Below are 14032 nucleotides of genomic sequence, written 5' to 3'. Positions count from 1 at the left end.
ACTGACTATCCCCTTCGGTGATAAAACGATAAAGCTGAAATCTCAAAAGTGGTACAAGAACACTTAAGTTTGGGAAACAATGCTTCAAGCAACTGAGTGCCTATATGTCAGTGGAAATACATACGTGTACATACGCATGGGTCATTTGAAATATATTTTCAGAGTTAGGTTTAGCATGGCTTGATGGTTTGGACGCTCGAATCATAATCTGCGGGTCACGATTTGTGTCCCCGCTACCGAACGTGCTTGTCCTTTTAGCCACAGAAACGTTATAGTATTGAGATCAATCCCATTATTTGTTGGTAAAGAGTAGTCCAAAAGTAATGACTAGCTTCTTTCTTCTAGTCTATTACTGCTGTATTACAGAAGGTTAGCGGAAATAGTCCTCAAGTTGCTTTGTGCGAAATTCCAAAATAAACCAAACCAATTTTCAGAGTTTAAAATCTTGCTTCCCAGATGCACCACCTACATTTATTGGAGAATAAGATTTTCTTCGAATTCCTTCTTTGACAATGATTTAGTCTGTTTTTAGCTTCAGTGAAGGAGTGGATCAAAATTGCTAACGATTATTTCAAGGAATGTTGTAAAAAATACAATCTTGATTAAAAATTGAACCTTTGTCTTACACAATATAAAAGAGTCTATATCTTCAAAGCGCTTAACATGGTTTTATTGTCGTTGTGAATGTAATAGATTATCAATTTCTGTTGAGTCGTAGACGTAAGAGAAAACAGTCAAAAAGTGTATTGACAAAGATTAATAATGCAATAAAAGGTATAAGAAAACGACTACAGGTAAATTACAAGAAAAATATTGTGTTTATCAATGTTGAAATTGCACACAATGAACAGAACAATATGGATTTTACTGATAAAGACGTTTGCCCTCACTTGACTATTGTGATGATGGAGGAAATGATGACAAATAAAGTGATTACGTCATAAAAGAATGCAAAAATGTGTATTACAATAAAACATATTTCGAAATAGATAATTATTTGGCGAGAAATTTACGAAGTCGAAAATCATGTGAAAGTGAATCATTTAATTTTATCGATAAAGCAAGTGGTATTATTACCTTCAGCGCAATATTAAAGAAAATATGCTCTGTTATCATATCCAATGAAATATATATATATATATACCAGTTATTGCTTAACATAGGAAAACAAATTGTAAAATATAGGAGAGAAGCCAAAGAAATAATATATATTGACAATTTAAAGAAAAAATATCAGTGACGTACAACAAGAAATTCCCCTGAATTCCATTCAGTAAATATTGTTATTAGCTTCAATGTGTGCCTCGCTACAAAATGAAGGTCTTCCATTTGTGTAAAATCGATACAAAGCACAGAATAGATCTTATGTTTAAGCTTGATACAATATCTTGTAAATATATTCCGAATAAGAATGTTTACATATATAGTGCTATTTATCTAAAATACCTGATATATAGCTAATATTTCTTATATATCGTGTTTTATGTAACACGTTCTTCATGTATACTTAATATTTTGTTTTGAAAAAAAAGGCTGTGAAATCCTTAGCATCGTAACACTAAACATGCTCGCCCTTTTAATCCTGGGAGTATTATGAAGTTACGTTCAATCCCACTATTCGTTGGTAAAAGAGTAGCCCAAAAGTTTGCAGTGGGTGCTAAATTAGGGATGACTAGCGCATACAACTCTCGTGTAGCTTTGCATGAAATTCAAAACAAACAAACATTTTTGCTGAACTAATTTCGTTCATCTCAGTACGTAATCAGCATGCAGCTGACTACTGAAGTTGACATTGAATGCTATTCTTAAGATCAAGAAGCTGTCTGTGTATGGTCATCATTCATTGTACACCAATGATTTCATATAGTTCCACAAAGAGATCACCATTAGTGTGACAACTGAAAGCTGGAGTGGCCAAGCATCTAGAAATTCACTATTAATGATTAGTTGGCTGACATTAAACATTTAGTTCTCCACATTGGTAACAAATGACAATGCACATTTTTCTTTAAAAAATTTTTACACAGAGTGTCTCTTTCGTGCAAGGTGGGTATTACCTAAATAACGAAAAACTTTTGCTACCATGTATATATGTACGGCTGGTATGGGTTGAGAAAAGTGGGTTTTCTCGTCATCACGGATTTTACTTCCACGGTGGTTTTGTTTTTTTTAGATATTGAACATAACATTTCTCACTCAGATCTTAAAACAGACTGACGTGGTCTTGTTAACATCCCTTGATCCCTGACACAGTGTGATTGGAGTTAATCTATTGCTACACGCCAGCAATACCAGGTTACAAAAGAGTCTCATGCAGTCGTTTAGACATCTCATGAGACAGTGTGGTTTGGGTTAAACAAAATTTTCTGTTATAGAGCATATATAGTTATAAGACTGCAGTATAGCTTAAACTTAACTTACAAATATTAAACCCATCAAATGTGATTGTGGGAGTTTGCTTACTCTCTTGCCTGTAATGGCAAAACTTTGAACACTGACCTCCCAAGTAAAATATCTGCAGATGTCCAGGGTTTCTGCTGATAACTAATTGTTATTTGTTAAACTCTACTTAAATCTACTTGTGCTAGCTGACCCTAATTTTGACAGAAGGTTTTTTGTTTGTTTGTTTTTGAATTTCGCGCAAAGCTACACGATGACTATCTGCGCCAGCCATCCCTAATTTTGCAGTGTAAAACTAGAGAGAAGGCAGCTAGTGATCAACCCACCGCCAACTCTTGGGCTTTAACCACTAAAGGATGACGTTGAAGGTCTGTGCTCTTTTGATGTAACCTCTAATGGTCCAGAGAAGTCAGAAGTCAAATTGCCACTTGTTTTATTCAGCATCTCGTTTTCACTCTCGTCCTTTAAAGGCTAGATAATCTCAAAAATTGGAATAGTTCATATTCTTTGGTGATGGGGCTGGAAGATCATTATAATTTATAAAAGTAATGATCAGTGAAGTCTTCCTCAAATCTTTCAGCTCAACGCTATGGTTAACCTTAAGATAAAGAATGACCTCAATGACGCACAAAAAGTTTAAGTTTCCAAATTCAAAGAGAAAGTATAAGCTTAAACACTTTCACACAATGAGAGTAGTGGAAAAATTCTAGCTACTGCTTTGTGCTAAGTCAAAATCACAGAAAGCATTGATATCAAAACTCGTCAATTTATCTGCAAAAAGATCAAAAGACCAAGTCACAGTATAAGGTAGTGAATGGTAAAATCTACAATACAAATAGGCATTGTAGTTTTCCATGCAATCAATACATATTTTTAATGTACGGGTTTTACACTAGCTAATAAAATAATACACTCCACTGCAGCAATCTTGTCAGTTTTCTCCATCAGTCTCTTTAAACCCCTGGTCTCTGGACTAGCACCAGTCCATGGGATTTTATAAAACAAGCCAAACAGAATTTAACAGAGTATTCAAATTTAATGTGTAATATTTTTTCATTGTACTTAAATTGTAGTGGTTCATGACAGTATATGGAAACAGTGAGCTGGTCCCTGGCATAAAAAAGGTTGAGAAATGTTGTTCTATACCACTCTAATACTACAACTACTGCACTTACACTGATATACAGTGGTTAAATGTTCTGTATCTTAAAACGGCTGGTATGGGTATTAACACTTTTATTGTTTGTTTGTGAATTTTGCGCAAAGCTACTCGAGGGCTATCTTCGCTAGCCGTTCCCAATTAAGCAGTGTAAGACTAGAGAGAATGCACCTCGTCATTACCACCCACTGCCAACTCTTGGTCTACCCTTTTACCAACGAATAGTGGGATTGACCGTCACCACTGAAAGGGCGAACATGTTTGCTGTGACAGGAATTCAAGCCCACGACCTTTGGATTACGAGTCGAGTGCCTTAACCACCTGGCTATGACGGGTCATCACTTTTACTGATAAGCAGAGAACAACGTTTCGACCTTCCTTAGTTATCTTCACGTTAACAAAGATATGAAGATGACCTAGGAAGGTCGAAACGTTGTTCTCTGCTTATCAATAAAAGAGTTAATGCCCATACCAGCGGTTATGAGATACATTTTTATTTCAAGTGGGTTTCTCGTCATCAAGAATAAGTGCTGTTCTAGTTGTAAGCAAGTTGCTTTGTTCTCAGTTGTTGTGAAAACAGCATCCGCATTACATTCTCCAAAGTCGAAAAAGCAGTCTATAATAACTTTGATACAGCAGACGTCTTACCAGAATTAACATTCTGCATGTGGAATAAAGTATCTCCTATACTAATAATCTTTTTGTTATCATATGTTATTATTTTCCAATACTCACTGGCGTATTTAGGTAGAGACCAGAGGAGGCTCAGTCCGAGGGTCCATGGTTTTAATAGGGGCCCATTGATAATTTTATTGTATGTAAAATTACATGGGATGTATGATCCACAAGTATTACTAGCTCTGGGTCCACAAAAATTTAAATCCGCCACTGCCTATACTGAAAATGTATTTCTGATAGATACTTAATTCCTCTCACAAGATTAGCTGGGAAACGACGTCCATATTGGGAGAGGCTCCCAATCAAAGGGATGAACTGCATTTGTAGTGGATCAACTCCAGTATGTATCAAGTCATCCCATAAGTAATGTCCGAAAATTTAATACAGAAAGTGCATCATCATTTATGTCATTGTAGAAGGCTTTAATGACTAAAATATGTAGCAGGACGTATGTAAAAATGTTCAGACAAATAAAGGAAACTAACCCAACTCTACTTTTTCAGATCATTAATTAAATAAGGCCTTGTGAAGATGGATGTGTCTGAGGAGCACATTAGGTATATTTTACGAGTTTAAAAGAAGCAATAGTGCAGCAGAAACTATACAAAACATTCAAAGTGTTTATGGTGCGGAGTCTCTCAGTGAAAGAAAATGTCGAAGGTGGTTTCAGAAGTTTACCAGAAGTGATGCGCCACGTTCATGTCGTCCTGTTGAGTTCAATGATGACTTGCTGCTGGCTGTACTTGATGAAGATTGTGCTATAACACTTGAAGAACTAGCTCAGAAGCTTAATTCAACAAATTCAACAGTTCACTCTCATCTGCAACAGCTTGGAAAGGTGTCAAAACGTGGAAAATGGGCCCCCCATGATTTAACAGAAGCCATCCTTAGAGCAAGAGTAGACATTTGCACTTCTTTGCACTCTCGTGAACGTAGCTCAACTTTCTTAAACAAGTTAGTGACTGGAGATGAAAAATGGATATCTTATTAAAATCAGTGATGTCGAGAAACCCACTTGTTGAGAAATTTATATGCAAAAACGGCTCGTTTGGGTTGAGAAAATATTTTACATAGAAGAGCGAACAACGTTTCAACCTTCTTCGGTCATCGTCAGGTCACGTGAACCTGACGATGTTCGCTCTTCTATGTAAAATATTTTCTCAACCCAAACGAGCCGTTTTTGCATATAAATCTTATTAAAATGTTAAGCGCCGCAGGCAATTGGATCAGTGCAGGTAAACTGGCTAAAGTACAGCCCAAAAATTGACCTCCACCCAAGGAATGTCTTGTTAAGCGTTTAATGGGATATTATTGATGTGATTCACTTCGAGTTGCTGCCACTCAGTGTAACGATTACATCAGGCTTCTATTGTTAACAGTTAGAGCATTTGAATGTTGCTCTAAAATAAAAGAGGCCTGCTTTGATCAGTCCTAAAGGTGTTGTGTTACACCAGGATAATGCACGGCCCCATAAGCAAGGACAACATCTGCAAAGATTGAGGAGCAAGATTGCGAAAAAAAACTTTCACATTCTCCTTATTTCCCAGACCTTGCCCCATCTGATTATCATACATTCCGAAGTTTGCAGAAACATTTTGATGAAAAAGGGCTTGGAATACATTAAGATGTCAAAACTATCCTCTCTACATTCTTTTCCTTCAAACCCCAAGAAGTTTATAAAATTGGCATTCAGAAGCTTGTGAATAGTTGGCAGGAAATAACAATCATTATGAAACGTACATTATTGATTAAATGACATTAAAACGTTTAAAATCCTTTCTCTTTTTTGTGAACCTAAAATCGGACATTACTTAAGGGATTACTTGATATTTAATGTGTAACAAAAAGCTTTGTCATCCAGTAAGGTGACGGATCAACACTAATTATTATGTAAAGTAATAGTAGGAGACTACATCAACCAACCAAGTGACGGATGAACTACACAGTATTATAAATAATACAAGGAGGCCACGTAATATTACATGGTGATGGACAAACTTCAGTAGTTGTATAAACTGTACCATGAAGCCACGTCTCCCAAGAAAGGAACGAATTGACTCCAATCATTGTGTAAATAGCATAAGGAGGCCACATTATCCAGTAAGGTGATGGATCAACTGCAGTGGCTGTGTAAATAGCACCAGGATGCCACGCTACCCTTTAAGGAGATGGTTTGTTTTGAATTTCGCACAAAGCTTCACAAGGGTTGTCTGTAAGACTGTAAGTGTAAGACTAGAGAAAAGGCAGCTAGTCATCACCAACCCTTGGGCTACTCTTTTGCCAATGAATAGTCGAATTGACTGTCACATTAAAACACCTCCACGGCTGATAGGGCAAGCATGTTTGATGTGACGGGGATTCGAACCCGCGATTCTTAGATTACGAGTCGAGCGCCATAACCATTTGTCCAGAAGGAGATGTAAGGAGATGGATCAGTTACATGTATTGTAATCAGAAGGCCTTGTCCACCAGAAAGGAGATATATAAACACCTGTGCAGACCACGTCACATCTACACTAGTGGAACACTAACACCCTACTCTCTACTGAATGGTTACAGATAAAGTTTTCGTGTAATCCATTCAGAAGGGTACCTCCATGATCAATCGCCCCACCAGCTCGGAACTGGAAATTGGTAAGTATACCCATACTCCAATCAAGGAAGAAGTGTGAGAATGCAGTGAAGAGTCCAAAAGAACGTCACCAGTGGAAACAATGCAATGGGGAACCAATAAATCTTAAGTTTAAAAAGCAGATCATACTGAGTTATTCACTCAAGGCATGGCAAGAATGGGCAGCTATCCCTTTCTGCTTTACCCATGAAGTCTGTGGATGGTATGGTTCATAACAGATATGTTAATAAAGCAATAATCACGAGGTAGATAACTTTCCAGTGATCTCGTAGAACACTCCATTTTGACGATGAGTGTATGGAGCAATGGATAAGAAAGCGCGAGTCAATAGCTTACGGTGCAGATTTGAAATAAAAGAATAGCTGGTCGGGCATCACTCGCCATAGAGCGGGATCTGTATGATTAAAAAAAAGAAAGAAAATTAACAAAACTTACCAGTTAAAGTTGCAACAAAGTGTGGAGCACAGCCAGAGGTGGAAGATGGAACCCCGACGTGGAAGAAAGCATGATTCAATAAGAATAGTGGGAGATGAACATACTTGGTGTGGTCCATGTGCCAACTCTAATGGACGACGATGACGTGAAGCGAGAAAAATATAAGATAATAGAATTGATGGAAGGAAACATGGAACAAAGTACAGAAGAAATATGGTGAAGGGGAGTAGAATAAATAGACAAAAAGACAGACCCAATTCATAAGGGAAGGAGGGGAAGATCACAAAGTGAGGAGAACTGCCAAGGAATAAAGATGATTACACATACCCCAGAGGGTAACAGTATGAACAATATAACAATGTAGAACCCTTATCAGACATAGAAGTCTTTTGGGGCCCAGACAAGGGTAAGGGTAGAAGAAAGGGAAATAGGAGTAAAGTAGGAACAACCTTCTCAAGCTGCTACAGTCTTAGGTAGAAAGGAATGATAGGAATAAATGAGAAGATAGGTAAGGTGATAAATAATATGTGAAATGTAAACAAATCAGACCTACGATGTCCACAGGCCAAGAGAAGAGAAAATGGGTCTAAAGTGACAGATGAAGCAAAGAGAATAAGGAAAGGATGGCCACACTAATGTCCTAATTCAGAAGGGTAGGAGGCCTCTGAAACCAGAAGGAATGCACGAGAACAGTGAAAGTAAAATCCCAATGGTATCTGGAAATCAAGGAGTTCGAAGCCCTATGGTTGAAGAGGCAAGTGAGAAATTCTGCCACTAGAGCCAAAGACTTTCCACTTGCGTTGGTACACTACCATAGAATATGGACAGATTAAAATAGCTAACAAGGAGGTGACTTACATGTGAAACCATATCTTTTCACCAATGACTGGATAAAAGCCAGACATGAATATGCAGGATGAAAAGATTGTGATGCAGAACAGGGGATCACGGATGACAAAAAAAGGAGGAAAACAGTGGAAGAGGAACTAGTGATAAGAGGAGTAGACGCTGTAAACTCGGAAACCAAGGTTGTGCTGGCCATTAAGGTGCATTCAGAAGGATCCCAAAAGGAATGGAGCATACCAGGGAATCACCCAATGAAACAATCAGATGGGAGGGTACAAATAAAGGTATTTGTGAGACTAGTCCTTGCTGAAAGCATAAAAAGCTAGGGCCTTTGGATATGTTGCAAGCGACTAAAAGAGGGGGAACTTAGTATTTAGAAACGTGGCAAATGCATTTAATTGGGAAGAATCCCATAGAAAACAAAGATCACGGAAAACGATTATATCTAATAACACTCCATGAGATAGATTCGGTGCAGGCATGAAAGACAATCCATGATCAGATTGGAAGTAGCAAGCAATGACATGCAATAAGATGAATATGATACTCACGGGCCCAGTATAGAAGACCCAAGATCTGAAAATAGAAACACTCTGGACTAAGTGCCACTGCTATAGAGTTATCTGAATGAACCATCATCAGACAGTGACGGGTGATAGAAGGTAATGTGATGCTGATATATCTCATAAAGTAGTAATAACGAACCCAACAACTGTTGATCAAAAAATCGACAGTCCAACCATTGGTAAGAAAAAACATGTTGATCACAGGATCTTGAAGGTATAACAAGGAAGGTTGTGTGGAATAAGTGATAGGAGAAAGAGACTAAACATCACAAATCTGAAACACAAGATCTGTGAAGGCTAAGCTGAATCTTCAGGCTGAAGTTGGGAAGGAATAGCAAACTCAGGAAGAGGATATAATATCAGAAATACCCACGCTATTACCTGGCTTGTGTTGGTGACTACCAAGGTTGTCAAAAAGCACTAATTTAATAGCAGTTTTTTTCCACTTGTGCTTGGTAAAATGCAAGGAGCAGTGACATCGAGCATAAAAATTCCTTCAGTTACTAGTGCAGCTGAGCTCTCTATTGTACATCAAAACCAAAACATTTCTGCCAAAATGCACTGCAGTCACCTTTCTTTCCTTAGAAACAATGTGATTTGATTTTATCGGAATGACAAAAGACAGTTGCAAACGGCCCACTAGGTTATCATATTGCATGTTTAAAATTACTCATTACTAATTTTTGGGAAATAACTGTTGAATTGTTTAACTTTTCAAGTTTTGTTGTGATGTTTCATCACTGTTCCTTCTCTACAAAAGCTTAAGAATTATCAGTTTATAATGTGATGTTCTGTACGAAACAATTAACTTTTAGTCTTAACTGACAAGTATAGTATTTACCAAAGGCTCTTTGCACAAATGAAATACACTCTTCCTTCATGTACTATAAAAGAAAGAGATTTATAAAAAAAAGACATAATTTGAGATCAAACTTTGGTTTGTTTTAGCAGACTTTTTTGGCATAATCAGTATAACAAACCGTTGACTAACCTCATAATTAACAGATCCGACCGTCAATTAAACACAGACGAGAAACATCTACTTAACAAAGGACTCAACTTCGCAATAGTACCCAGGTACATTCCAACCATAGAAATCAAAACATGTTTAGAAGACCTAGCCAGGAGACTTGTGATACTTTCTACAGAGAAGAAAAACAAGGAAACAACCAAACACAAGCAACAGAAAGAAGACAACTTAGATAATTTTATTGACATCCAACAGCCAAACTTCCCAGGTAAAATTACAAATTATATTTTCCAGAAACACCTAAAAACAACATCTTAAACGATTTTTTCAAAGAATTTTCTCACAAAACCATCAACATAATTTCACAAAACAGAAAACTAAAAAAACAACCTTACAAAAAGAGACATTAATTCCATTAAAAACCTAAAACAAGACAAAAACATAAAAATTCTAAAAGCAGATAAAGGTAACGCTATAGTCATAATGAACACGAATGAATACATCCAAAAAATGAATAACATCCTATCAGACACGAACAAATTTAAACCAATACACACAAATCCAACAAAGACACACGAGACGCAACTGAACAAATTACTACTACAAATGAAAAAAGCCAACACAATTTCACAAACACTTTATTCCTACCTACGTAAAACCGACTCACGCACACCGCAAATATACGGCATCTCCAAACCTCATAAACCAGATTGTCCATTACGACCAATAATGTCCACATATGAATCGTTTAATTACAATCTTGGTAAATACATAGCATGGGCATTCTCCAAATATGTAACATCAGCCAGCTCATTCATCAAAGACTCTTTTAATTTCAAGTCTAATCTAAATCAACTTAATCATAAAGCCTTAATGGCCAGTTTCGATGTTATATCCCTCTTTACAGAAGTTCCAACCACTGAAGCCTGCAAGATAGCCTTAGAACTCTATATCCGAGACCCTAACCCAACTATAGAAATTCCCAGTAACCAGTTAGCAACCCTCATAGAATTCACCACGATAAAGACAAACTTCATGTTCAACAACCAAAACTATATACAAACAAATGGCCTAAGCATGGGCAACCCAGTATCACCAGTTCTAGCCAATATTTTTATGACACAAGTTGAAACACAAGCAATTAACACAGCATTACATCCACCACTATACTGGTACAGATATGTAGATGACACGGTTGCGGGATTCAAATCTACAGAACACATACTTAATTTTTTCAATCACATTAACTCTATACATCCCAACATTAACTTCACATGTGAACAGGAAGAAAGCAATCAAATATCATTTCTTAACCTCAAAATTACAAGAACCGACTCACAATTCAAAACAGAAATCCACCGAAAAATCACCCATACTGGACTATACATTCCTTGGGACTCAGCACATGAAACAAAACAAAAACTCAACATACTAAGAAACCAAATAAACACAGCCATAAAACTATGCTCACCAGATAAAATTAACGATGAATTAGACAAAATAAAACAATACTTCATCAACATCAATAAGTTTCCTCCACAAACCGTAGAAAACATTATACGCACACACCTAGACAGAAAGCAAAATCAACCAACTAAAGTAAATACAGCTCACGAATCAAAAAATCACGAAACCATATACTGCTGTATACCATATATTCCTGACATCAGCAAACAAATAACCTACATTTGGCAAAAATTAGTAACAAAATATGACATTCCAGTTAATACCAAATTTATTCAAAAAACCAGGCACAAAACTGAGGTCTATACTATGTAAAAACTACACTGACAAACACAACACCAACATTATTTATAAAATACAATGTGATAACTGCCACAACTTCTATATTAGAGAAACAAGTAGAAAAATGGAAACCAGATTCAAAGAACATAAAAGTCACCTTCACACGTTTTCGAACACTGCAAGTCAAATAAACACAACATAACCATAGAAAACACTCAAATACTAAATAAAGAAACAAACATAAACAAACGCAAAATTAAAGAAGCCTTACTTATACAACAACTTAAACCTAAAATAAACCAATATAAAGGAACGCCTTTATACCTATATTAATATAATAAAATAAATAAAATTATATATTCAAACATCTGATACCGCCCTCTACATTCCGACACTCAGTTACACAACCCCTTTCAAATATGTGGTCAGCTTCCGGTCAGTTACCTCTTTCTTTGTGAACCTGACGATGACCGAAGAAGGTCGAAACGTTGTTCGCTCTTCTATGTAAAATATTTTCTCAACCCAAACGAGCCGTTTTTGCATATAAATTTCTCAACAAGTGGGTTTCTCGACATCATTGATAACTGCCAGTTTTTCTGTTTGTATTTTGTTATTTAAAGGCTTGGTTAAGAAATCCTCTCTTATTATGTTTCAAATAATCCACGGTCGACACAAAATCGTGTTTTATTTTGTTTATTTGGTGAAATTTTATCGTATTTCTTTTATCAACTAGAAGACTGCGACGCTTACCTAAGTGCACATGAGTGATCGTAACTCGTATTTAATTGGTAAATGTCAGTCTTAGAACTCTTTTCGCCCCTCAGTGGCACAGCGGGTATGTCCGCGGACTTACAACGCTATAATCTGGGTTTCGATGCCCGAGGTAGGCAGAACAAAGATAGCCCATTATTTTGTTTGTGCTTAACTACAAACAAAATTAGAACTTTCCTATCGTCTTCCTATTTAATATCACAATACGAGATAAAATAAGAGAATTGACGATTTTTTAAAATTAAAAAACTATTTTCATGAAGTGCCCATCAGAGTGCGTTATTTAAGTAGTGTCATCATTATAAAGACTAGTTCTGTATGTCTTCAATCCCTTCGAGACGTCAGTTGTTCCACAGGACAGCTGTGAAGGCTCTCCGCTGTGTTAGGCCTTTGTTTTGTCCAGATCTTTACTTTTTATAATGTTGTTCTACAAAGATATCCTTTGGTCTTCCTCTGCGACTTTTCTAATTGACTACTGGCCTGTTGTTTGTCTTTATAGTCTGTTTTCTGCTTCTTAATAAATGCCCATAGTACAACTTGAGGTACATACTATTTATAAACCAGTAACTTTTTGACAGACTTTGTTGAATAACTATTATATTTATTTCTTCTCATACAGGCCAAAGTTCAATGGTTATAAATGATTTTATTGTTAGTAGGATGCAGCTTATAATAACTGATTTGTTGTGAATCAGTTTTATTGTTAGTAGGCAGCAGCTTACAATAACTGATTGGCTGTGAATAAGTTTTATTGTTAGTAAGCAACAGCTTACAATAACTGATTGGTTGTGAATCATTTTTATTGTTTGCAGGCAACAGCTTACAATAACTGATTGGTTGTGAATCAGTTTTATTATTAGAAGGCAGCAGCTTACAATAACTGATTGGTTGTGAATCATTTTTATTGTTAGTAGGCAGCAGCTTACAATAACTGATTGGTTGTGAATCATTTTTATTGTTAGTAGGCAGCAGCTTACAATAACTGATTGGCTGTGAATCAGTTTTTTTGTTAGAAGGCAACAGCTTACAATAACTGATTTGTTGTGAATCAACTTTATTGTTTGCAGGCAGCAGCTTACAATAACTTATTGGTTTTGAATCAGTTTTATTATTAGCAGGTAACAGTTACGTAAGTCTTGTACCTTAAAGGTGAATTTTCAACAAATTTAATAATTACCTTAGAAAATGTACTTTGGTTAGGTAAAATTCCTGTGTGGTTGCCATATTTTTAAACTCTCTAGTTTTTGAGTAATAAATGAAACAAAATATGCGATCCTCGAACACAAGTTCCTCTCGGTCGTTTGGCTGTTTCCGTGACGTTTTACAACTATGACGTAATAGTTGCCAAACACGCTTCGTTGCGGGCCGATCATTTTGTTCCTTTCAGTGGTGGTGTTTTATGTAAATCTATCGGTGTTTTTTTCGGATTACATACCTTGTTATACAATTTTTTGTCTTGATATTGTTACTTTATGTTTGTTTTATGATAACATGGTTTACTGCGTTGCTTATGGTTGTAGAAAAGGAATATGTCGTATAAATTATACATTTATGGTAAATATTAAATTAACTATTCAGCCTGCTACATCTAGTTTAATTTTATAAACAGAATTATGACGTTAATTAAAATTCATTTTGTTACGAGTCATAAATACCAGGTACAATGATTGTGGAAGAGCCGAGTATTAGTTACCATAGTCGGCAAAGTATAAACAAATAAAACCCAGTCTGTGATACCAATAATTTATAAACACCAGACAGGTTTCGAGATGCTTAAAATTGCACGTAAAATAATATAGACCATATTTGTTGTCATGACTTAGGCTTAC

Source organism: Tachypleus tridentatus, chromosome 8, assembly GCF_004210375.1.
Source record: "Tachypleus tridentatus isolate NWPU-2018 chromosome 8, ASM421037v1, whole genome shotgun sequence".
Lineage (NCBI taxonomy): Eukaryota > Metazoa > Arthropoda > Merostomata > Xiphosura > Limulidae > Tachypleus > Tachypleus tridentatus.
The sequence above is the reverse complement of the archived record's forward strand: the minus strand, read 5'-3'. Positions refer to the sequence as shown.